Here is a 9,255-nt window from a genome sequence, read left to right as displayed (position 1 = left end):
TCAGAAGGAAAATCTGTTTGTTTAAAGGTTTTTATCATCGTTTTTAGTTATTCGATCCTTTCGTGAAAATTCATTTTCAAGAAAGTTCAATGTTCATACACTTAGTGAATAAATCCTTCAAGACTACATATAATTTTGTAATTGTATGACCCGTTCAGGAAATCCTAAACTCGTTGCACTTAATCCAGAGCCTGAGAGAAACTTGAACAAAAGATTAAAACAAGAAAAACAAAAAAAATTAGGTAGTACTAGTAAACCGAAAACACCGAAAAGAAACAAAAAAGATAAACAAGTAGGAAACACTAGTGGTCAACCAGAAATCAAAACTGAACCAGAAACCATCGTCATTAAAGAAGAAATGGCTGAAGTAACACCTGATCCAAATGATCTACCGATGTGGAATACCAGACAAACTGTTCCCCCTCTCGCTCTTTCATCTATAAGAAGACCTGAAATTGAGGCTGAAAACTGGGAAGTCAAGGGGCAGTTTATGCACATGGTTCGTGAAAACCAATTCGACGGAAGACTTAATAACAATCCGATAGAACATTTAGAAGCTTTTGAAGATTTATGTGAACTGTACAAAAACAAAGATGTTTCTTCAGATGCATTTAAGTTAAGAACTTTTCCGTATTCGTTAATCGGAGACGCAAAAGCATGGTTAAAAGCATCAAAACCTGATTCTATCACAACTTTTAATGAATTAAGAGAAAAATTCATTACCAGATTTTTCCCACCGGCAAAAGCTGAAAGACTTAGAACTGAAATCACCACTTTTAAACAAAAATCGGACGAAACTCTTTATGATGCATGGGAAAGATTAAAAAGAATGTTACGAAATTGTCCGCAACACGGATTGCAAAAAGGGCAAATAGTACAAACTTTTTATCGTGGTATTGATGAACATACTCGTGGTATATTAGATTCCTCCGCTGGAGGAGTATTTATGTACAAATCACCAAATCAAGCGTATGACATGTTAGAAGACATGTCAGTTCATACTTTTGAATGGACACCGTCTAGAGATCAACTACCTAGAAGCACGGTGGCAAGCCTTGAAGAAAATGAAGACAATAATACAACCATAGCTTCACTGTCGAATCAATTCAAAAAGTTTGGAAGAGAAATAGAGAAACTAAATTCAACAGTTTTAGCATTGCAAGTAGGCTGTGAAATCTGTGGACAACCACATTTCACGAAAGATTGTGATATCAATGATCGGCCAATGAACTCAGTAGCACAAGTTAATTTTATGGCCAATCAAAGACAAGGAAATTTTCAAGGAGGAAATTCTAATTATCAACCTGCAAACCCGGATATCAAAACTCGAAGAATTTTGCTTTTCAAAGAAATGGACCACCTGGCTTTTTCAATAGAAACCAACCTCCATTTCCACCTCAACAAAATTTCCAACAACAACCGTTACCTCAATTACCATATCAACAACAAAATCATAACACGCAACCAGTAGAGAAGAAATCTAACTATGAAGAAGTTATGATGAATTTTGTCAAAAGTCAATCAGAAACGAATGAGCAAGTGAAGAGACAACTTCATCAATCCCAAACAGAAAACGAGCAAGTACAAAGGAATCATCAAGCGTCAATTCAAAACCTTGAAAGAGATATGGGAAGAATATCCCAATTGCTTGCTGAAAGGAAATCGGGCACTTTACCATCCAACACGCAACCAAACCCTAAGGGTAAGGAAACTCAAAATTCAAGTAATATTTCGCAAGTTAATTCAATCACTACACGAACTGGGTTAACCATTAACCCAGAGATTCCAAAGCCTCTCACTCCTATTCATGTTTCACAAGAAAATGAACCTGTGGTGGAAGAAAATACGATGCCAACCACAAGTGCACCAAAGACTCAAAATCAACCACCATTGAAGGTATACAAACCTCCGATTCCATATCCGCAACGTTTGAAGAAAGATAAATTACAAGCACAATACAACAAGTTTGCTGACATGATTAAGCAAATTTGTATAAATGTACCGCTTGTAGATGTTCTTGCGGGTATGCCGAATTATGGAAGGTTTATCAAGGATCTTATAGCAGACAAAGGAAAATATGCAGAAGTTTCAACCACATTCCTTAATGAGGAATGCTCGGCAATTTTACAAAAGAAAAATTTGCCACCAAAACTTGGAGATCCTGGAAGTTTCATCATTCTTTGTCTGATGGGAGATTCAGTAATGTACGATGCATTAGCTGATTTAGGAGCAAGCATTAACCTTATGCCTCACTCCTTGTACTTAAAATTGAACTTAGGTGATTTAAAACCAACTAGGATGTGTATACGATTAGCTGATAGAACTTACAACTATCCTATTGGCATTGCTGAAAACCTACCGGTTAAAGTAAATCACTTAATCTTTCCTGCTGATTTCGTTGTTCTTGAAATGGAAGAAGATAGTAAGGTTCCCCTAATTCTAGGGCGTCCCTTTCTAAATACTGCTGACGCAATTGTGCGCGTAAAAGAGAAAAATCTCAGCTTAGGTGTGGGTGAGGATAGAATTATATTAAACATAGATAAGGCTATGAAACACCCTATGTCTCCTGATGACGAATGTTTCCAAATAGACATTATTGATTGTTGTATTGAGGAGGAACTACAAGAACTATTAAATGTCGACACCTCAGATTTCACCCCGATGGGTGAAGGTGAAGATTTTGATGTCGATATAGAGTTAGACAAGCTGTTGAAGGTAGTCACTGATGAAGAATACGTAGAAGAAGAAATTCCTGGGGAAGATGAACCTTTTGAAGAAATTACCGATGGTAATAGGTTCCGGATAAAATCTTCCTTGGAAGAACCACCCACCTTGGAACTTAAAGAACTCCCGGAACATTTGGAGTATGCTTATCTCCAAGGAACGTCACAATTACCCGTAATAATTTCATCAAAACTTTCCGATGACGAAAAGGGTAGGTTAATGTCTATTTTAAAAACCCACAAAAAGGCAATTGCTTGGAAAACAACTGATATTCCAGGGATTAACCCTGCTTATTGTACCCACAAAATTCTAATGGAAGAAGATTTTAAACCCGTGGTACAAAGGCAACGGAGGTTAAACCCTAACATGAAAGAAGTTGTTAAAAAGGAGGTTATCAAATTACTTGATGCCGGGTTAATTTACCCTATATCCGATAGCCCGTGGGTAAGTCCTGTACAAGTAGTACCCAAGAAAGGAGGTACGACTGTTATTCTAAATGATAAGAACGAACTCGTTCCTACAAGAACAGTCACTGGGTGGAGAGTCTGTATAGACTATCGTCGTCTAAACGACGCTACAAGGAAAGATCATTTCCCGCTACCATATATCGACCAAATGCTAGAACGTTTGGCGGGAAAAGATTACTACTGTTTCCTTGATGGATTCTCCGGTTATTTTCAAATTCCAATTGATCCAAAAGACCAAGACAAGACCACATTTACTTGTCCATTTGGTACTTTTGCGTACCGACGAATGCCATTCGGATTATGTAACGCACCAGGCACCTTCCAAAGGTGTATGATGGCAATTTTTCATGACATGATTGAAGAAAGTGTAGAAGTCTTTATGGATGATTTCTCTGTTTTTGGAGACTCCTTCAACTCATGTCTCTTAAACCTTGAACGAATGCTAATTCGTTGTGAAGAATCAAATCTTGTTTTAAACTGGGAAAAATGCCACTTCATGGTGAAGGAAGGCATTGTTTTAGGACACAAGATTTCTCGAGCTGGAATGGAAGTAGACAAAGCTAAGGTCGACGTTATTTCAAAACTTCCTCCTCCAACCAATGTTAAAGGAATTCGTAGTTTCCTTGGTCATGCGGGATTCTATCGGCGATTCATAAAGGACTTTTCCAAAATCGCTCGACCCATGACTAAACTTCTTGAGAAAGATAGTACATTCAATTTCAACGAAGAGTGTCTAAATGCTTTCTCCATTCTGAAAGAGAAACTTACGAATGCACCCATTATGGTATCACCCGACTGGTCCAAACCTTTCGAGCTAATGTGTGATGCAAGTGATTTCGCGCTGGGAGCTGTTTTAGGTCAACGTCAAGATAACAAATTTCAACCAATCTACTACGCAAGTAAAACACTTACAAGAGCTCAGTTGAATTACACAACTACTGAGAAGGAGCTTCTTGCAGTAGTTTTTGCTTTCGATAAGTTTAGATCTTACCTAGTGTTATCTAAAACAATTGTTTATACCGATCATTCAGCCCTAAAGTACTTATTCAAGAAGCAAGATGCTAAGCCTAGACTAATTCGTTGGATTCTTCTCCTACAAGAATTCGACATTGAAATCAAGGATAAAAAGGGTGCTGAAAATCTCGCTGCAGATCACTTGTCCCGTCTTGAAAATCCTAACTTAGAATCACTCGACGAATCTGTTATTCACGATACTTTTCCAGACGAGTTCCTAATGAAAATTAAAACGGAAGAAGAAATTCCATGGTTTGCGGACTTTGCCAATTATCTAGCCGCAGGAATTCTTGTTAAAAATCAAACTTACCAGCAAAAGAAGAAATTTTTCGCTGATCTAAAGTTTTACTTCTGGGAAAGCCCTAATCTCTTTCGTATAGGAGCAGATCAAGTTATTCGTCGATGTGTATACGGTAAAGAAGCTCAACAAATTCTAGAGCACTGTCATCAAGGACCAGCTGGCGGACATTTCGGACCAAGCTATACAGCTAAGAAGGTCTTTGACTCAGGTTTTTACTGGCCTACTATTTTCAAAGATTCTTACAACATGGTGAAAACCTGTGATGCTTGTCAAAGATCTGGAAATATCTCCAAGAGAGACGAAATGCCACAACAAAGCATCCTAGTATGCGAAGTATTTGACATTTGGGGTATTGACTTCATGGGTCCATTCCCCGCCTCTAACAAATGCAAATACATTCTCGTAGCAGTCGATTATGTTTCTAAATGGGCTGAAGCAAAAGCTTTACCCACTAACGATGCTCGAGTTGTTGTCAGCTTTCTTAAAAACCTATTCTCACGATTCGGGCTTCCAAAGGCATTAATCAGTGATCGTGGAACTCATTTTACAAATCAATTACTCGAGAAAGTACTTAAAAAGTATGGAGTTAATCATCATTTCTCAACTTCTTACCACCCTCAAACGAGTGGCCAAGTTGAAAACACAAATCGAGGTCTTAAACGAATTTTAGAAAGAACGGTTAAGAATAATCCAAAAATCTGGCATCGAAAGCTAGATGATGCGTTGTGGGCATTTAGAACTGCATTCAAAACGCCCATTGGTACCACTCCTTTCCGATTAATATATGGTAAGGCGTGTCATCTACCTGTCGAAGTTGAACACAAGGCGTATTGGGCACTAAAAGAATGTAATACAGACCTTGTGGAAGCCGGAGAAAATCGATTCTTACAATTGCATGAATTAGATGAACTAAGACTTCAAGCATATGAAAACTCGAGATCTTACAAAGAGAGAACTAAGAAATGGCACGATGCTCGCTTAAAAGAGAAGAAAGCATTTGAACCAGGAGACAAAGTTCTAGTTTTTCAATCACGTTTTAAGTTTTCACCTGGGAAACTTAAGTCCCGATGGAGGGGACCGTATGAAGTAAAACAAGCATTTCCATCTGGATACGTAGAGTTATATGACAAGAATGGTGGTATTTTCAATGTGAATGGTCACAGACTTAAATTCTATTATGAAGGGTTCAACAACACTGAAAGAGATGACATCACATTCTACCCTAAGGACAAATAAATCCAGGGTAATATTAGCTAACCACTCGCCTTCTTAAAACATTTCAAATTATTTCAAGAGTGGAGCCTGATTGGTCTTTTCCGCTAGCAGACACTAAAGAACTAGTCTTCTCCCTCTATTCTGAATTTTTTTTTAGTTTTGTATGAAATTAATATGCTTTTTAAATTTAAATTTTGTGTGAATTTAAAAACAAAATTTACTTTATTTCATTAAGTTTTAAAAAATGATTTCTAAAATTCATCGTGAGTTGAAAACTAGGTCGTAGAGCCAAAATTACTTTACCCAAGGAAGGGGCGAAAAATTTTGTTATCATTATTTTTATATTATTGATCTAAAGTATGCCAAAAATATTATATGAATATGGGGTAATATACCCAACTTCAAAAATATGTATATATGTTTGTATTTTATTTTATGTACTAACAAGGGTAAAAGGCGCATTTTCAAAGACTGAAATTAAGTTCAGCAAAAGCAACCAATTTTTGGCGAAACATGTGAAAAGATGACGGAAATTTTCGAATAACGGACAAATCAACATCAACAGAATTAACAGAAATCCCGCAAGTTAAAGCTATTGAGCTAAAGAGGTTTTAACTCCCTTTCTATTATAATTGCCCTGGTGAATTTAATCTTGTTTGATTTCATTGCAAATGAGGGCATTGCATGATCTCAAGTGTGGGGAGGGATTATAAATTCTCTCGGATTTACACTAGGCTTATTTTCTAAATTTTGTGAAAAATTTTAAAAAATTTTAACTAAATGAATTTAAATCTTGTTTAATATGTTTATGAACGATAAAACTAGGTGCGGGTACCGAAATTATTGTTACCCTGAAAAAATGACATAAATTGAGAAACAGCTAAAACGATTGAATTTATTTTTTAATTTTTTTTAAAAAAGACGCATGAAAAAAGCCAAGTGTAGGGAGATTTGTCAATATATATGAATTGTTATCACATGTTAGTGCGAAGTTTATTACAGGTACTTTTGTTTTGGGCTGTATAAATTTGTTTTACCCATTAAATTGTAATATAAATGAAAGAAAAGATGGATCTACACGATGAATCAATTCCATCATTAAAATGAAGTAAAGTCTTCAGAAAAAGAAACGCGCTTCTTGATTTAGGTCAGGAAGTTGTCGTCCAGACCAGTTGTAGAGTCTACGAAAAACCTTGAAAAGTTTTCTCGAAAATCAGCTGGAAATCCACGGACCTCAACATCAAACAGGGTCGCCATGTGGTCAGACTTATCCTAACCATGAGAGGATCTGTCTTGTAAAATGGGGAGGGCGCCGTGCAAATTAGCTTGATAAGACTAATGAATCAGACCCCCAGAAAGGATAATCTCCTTAAAGATTAAAAATCAGCTTTTAAGCCTGATATTACTCAATCCTTGAGATTGACCTTAAAGATTGAGAATTACAAACTCATGGAATTCAATGATATCTAAACTCGAGCTTGAACGAGAAAATATTTTGATCAAATTAAAACCGATTTGTTTTCTGAAAACCTATTTTCAATGCGTTCATTACCATTGAACGTAAAATCCTGAGAATTCATCATGAATTCATTAGGTCACCTGAACCAAATTGGGTGTCAACCGTAAGAACGGTGGTTGCATAGCATGGTCGAAGACAGGACCTTGTGCCAGACCAAAAAATTATAGGGTGATCTTTACTATTTCTCCTACAAAGGATAGTAATTGCATCCGACACGTTGTGGACCATAATCAAATGCATGTCATTAGACATTGCCTTAACAGTTGCTTGTTCATCGCTTTCCTTTACAACCGGACGGTAGTTTACTGAAAGGTAATATACGGGACAAGTATACTGGATGTGTGCTTTCCTAATACAAGGTTAGCAAGTGGGTGACACAAAACCGCAAGTTTTGAGCTAAAATTTAAAAATCTGAAACCCACAAAAACATTTTGCAACTCCGATAAAGGGTTAAATCGGAAAACTTGTCTAGGGTAAAATCTAGCTTGAATTTTCAAAAGATCAAAACTTTTCAAAAAGATCCAATTTCCTTAAGGATCTAAATTTTCATAGTCATGTGGGACTGTAAACCACATCGTTACTATCATTGTTCATACCGCCATATCAAAATCACTGATGTATAAAGTGTGAGAATAAAGAAGTGATTTGAGTGAAGTTTATTTCAAGTTTGGTATTGCTTGAGGACAAGCAACGTTCAAGTGTAGGGATAATTGATATTGCTACAAACGAACAAATATTTAGTCGCAATATCATTCCAGAATGTAATGTTTTTAATTGTAATTTCCTTATTTTTAGTTGTAATTGTTTAAATAAATAAGTGCGAAGACGAAAGACGAAGATCGCTCAAAAATGAAGATTTAAAAGGCGAAAACGTCCAAAATGCTCAAACGTACAAGTTACACTCCAAGTGGTTTAAATTATCGAAGAAAAATGTCTAAAGATTGACAAGAATGCAAGTCGCGGAACGTAAATTACACGATATTAAATTGTACGAAAAGACGTTCGAGAAACCGGGACTGAGACATAAACCGGGCGTAAATGTACGAGACATCGGAGCCAAAATTATGAGTCAACTATGCACAAGAATATAATATAATATTTAAATAATTATATAAATTATTTATATATTATATATATTTTTATAATATGTCGACAAGTAAAAATCCAAAAAATTGTGAGCTGGATCTGGCGGCCATGCGATCGCATGGGAAATAGGCATAAAACCCATGCGATCGCATGGGTTACTGTAGCAGGCCAAATATCTATAAAAAGCCAGTTTGCTCGAGCTTTATAGGACAATATTTTTCTTTTCCTCTGTAATACTTATATATAATTTTAATTTAAGTTTATTTTAATAATAAGGTTATTGTAACGTTTAATTTACGGGTTTTTAGTCGAAGTTCTGTCCGGGTACCACTACGCTAATTATATCACTTTTTACTGTTCCAACTCGCTGTAAGTCTCCACGTCCCAACTTTATTTTCGCGTATCATTATTATCGTTGTTATTACTATCATTATTATTATTATTTATTATTGTTATCGTAATATTTATTATTATCGTCGTTATTATCGTTATTTATTATTTATTATTGTTATCGTTTATTATTATTATTATTATTGTTACCATGTCCATTTTATATAATTTATATTTTTACGCCGTTATAATGTCCAACTAAATACTCATAGTGGTAATTAAAATGTAGAACCTCTGGACAAATGGATTGAACCATATTATAATGTTATGATGTAACTTTGACTATTTTTAATATTAAGTTTAATCACCTACCCATTGTTATATAATTTAATATTTTCACCCCTATCACATAATTTATTAAATTAATAAACGAAAGTGCATTAAATTTACATAAATTATGCTTCAACACCTCAGTGACCTAGACGGACATATGGACAAATTATTGACAACAATTTAGAAGTGTGATTCGGTGGTTTGGGTAATATTTAATTTATATAATCGTGTAATTATAAAAAGGGTAAGACCGTTATAATTTTGGT

At 35.5% G+C, this 9,255-nt stretch overlaps 1 non-coding gene across 1 annotated transcript; it reads right to left on the bottom strand.

The window, feature by feature from the left end:
* Window positions 1–751: 751 nt before the first annotated feature.
* LOC139895511 (small nucleolar RNA R71) lies at window positions 752–858 on the bottom strand. Its single transcript, XR_011775947.1, has one exon. It is a non-coding gene; the product is annotated as a small nucleolar RNA R71 (small nucleolar RNA).
* Between the last annotated feature and the right edge of the window lie 8,397 nt (window positions 859–9,255).

The sequence above is a fragment of the Rutidosis leptorrhynchoides genome, chromosome 2 (genome assembly GCF_046630445.1).
Source record: "Rutidosis leptorrhynchoides isolate AG116_Rl617_1_P2 chromosome 2, CSIRO_AGI_Rlap_v1, whole genome shotgun sequence".
Lineage (NCBI taxonomy): Eukaryota > Viridiplantae > Streptophyta > Magnoliopsida > Asterales > Asteraceae > Rutidosis > Rutidosis leptorrhynchoides.
Note: the sequence above shows the minus strand (reverse complement) of the source record. Positions and strands in the feature narration are given on the sequence as shown.